This window comes from Notothenia coriiceps, unplaced genomic scaffold (genome assembly GCF_000735185.1).
Source record: "Notothenia coriiceps isolate Sejong01 unplaced genomic scaffold, NC01 NC01_scaffold00019307, whole genome shotgun sequence".
NCBI classification, from domain to species: Eukaryota; Metazoa; Chordata; class Actinopteri; order Perciformes; family Nototheniidae; genus Notothenia; species Notothenia coriiceps.
The window spans coordinates 2,048-3,816 of record NW_011352008.1 but is presented as its reverse complement, the minus strand read 5'-3'; the positions used below and the strand labels follow the sequence as shown (position 1 = coordinate 3,816).

The 1,769-nt window shown below is 38.9% G+C and overlaps 1 long non-coding RNA gene across 1 annotated transcript; it reads left to right on the top strand.

Annotated features, from left to right (window-relative positions):
• Positions 1-743: 743 nt before the first annotated feature.
• Positions 744-1,547, top strand: LOC104951846 (uncharacterized). Its single transcript, XR_799064.1, has 2 exons — positions 744-880; positions 1,355-1,547. It is a non-coding gene; the product is annotated as an uncharacterized lncRNA (long non-coding RNA).
• Positions 1,548-1,769: the final 222 nt, after the last annotated feature.

Below are 1,769 nucleotides of genomic sequence, written 5' to 3'. Positions count from 1 at the left end.
CACCTGGTGGTAAAAAAAAGACTAGTAGTGAGCAAATGACATGAGCATTACTACTTTGAACAAAACAAAGCCAAGAACAGTTTTGACTCTTCAAAGTGTCCATATTTATTTTCCCAAATAAGAAGCCCCGGTGCCTTTGCAGCTGGCTTTGGATTCGCCGCTAGTTTAGCAGCGCAGGCGTCTTCGTACGCTTTTAACACACCATCGTAGCGATGCCGATGTTTCAGGTGACTAATCAGGTTGGAAGTATTATAGCTCGTTGCCTTTTTCCCTCCTCGTGGAACTTCTGCATTGTATTTGTTAATACAAATAGCAAGCGAACTATCTAACTCTGAAACTTTGAAATAGTCCCATACTACCGACGACATGTTTGTTTACTGTCCTGGCTTCACGGCCGCACACCATTTACGTCACAGCCGGGCATGAGTTAGGGAATGCTGGATTTGTGAAAAACTCCCCTCTTCCTAAACCACTAATACCACAGTACTGGCAAAACGGGAGGAGCCGAGTGAAAAACAAGCGCCCCTCATCCCAATCCACCCACACCGCAGTATTTTTTTCTTTTTTTTTTACCCAAAAAATATATTGTATATTATCGGGGCTATTAATACTTGTATCAGGTTTATCGGGATGACGTCATAATTCCTAATATCAGGCCGGATAATTATCGTGCACCACTAAATATTATATCAGAATTCAACAAGGAATATATTGATCATATCAGGCTTCAGAGTGCTGTTTGTTCATTGCTCATCAGTGATGTGTTTTCTCTGCAGGCTTTCTATCCTGCTAACAAGGATATTAGTGTGAAGTATGGTGACACCATTGCAGGCAGATGTGTGTTTACTGGGGAAGGCAGAACCTCCAAAACATATATTGGGTGAGTTTGTTTTATAACATAATGCACCTAATTATTACCCCACACATTTGTACTTTAAGGGGGTAAGGGGGCGTACACAGTACAAACCCACATTCAGGTTAAAAGCAACGCTGTAAAAAAAAGGATCTACTTTGTTGTGTTTGTTGATTAATTTATCATGAGCTGATGAAATATGATCCAGTAAGGCCAGTTGTAGTGATAAGGCCTTATCTGACACATACACACTACACAGGGGTTTATAATACAATAGACAAGACTTTATAACTCTTTACATCGTCATCTACCAGGAATGTCTTTACTTGATTGGCCATCCTGCACTATTTTTTATTGTTGTTATTTATTTTTTTATTTTCATGTCTTGTAATTACATTGTTGCGGAACCTGGGAGCCACATGTTTCATTGATTACTACACTGTAGTTGTGTATATGATATGACATTAAACCTTTAAATCTACTTTTCTGTTTTGTGTGCAGGGCTACCTCTGCTGATGAAATGTGCAACTTCTACATAATGTACTACATGGACAGCAGACATGCCGTCCCTTACATGACCTGCATGGAGCCAGGCTCCAAAGAGCTGTTCCAGCATATTCCAGATGAAGCCAACATGCCCATCGCTGTCAGTCCAGCTGATATAAACTCTATGATGCATATGAGGCACTCAACAGGTACACATATATATATCAATATTGTTTATATTGTATAATGTTAACCCACATACTATTCCTTTTTTTATTAAGTTCTCCTTCACAAGCTGAATACATTTAAAAAAAAAAAAAAGAAAAGTGTTTGCGTTTCCACACTTTCATAGTAAACACACTATATATCAGCCATACCTCTTTCCTTTGTTAAGATCCATATGTCATGGATAGGATCATATTCTGTGCTA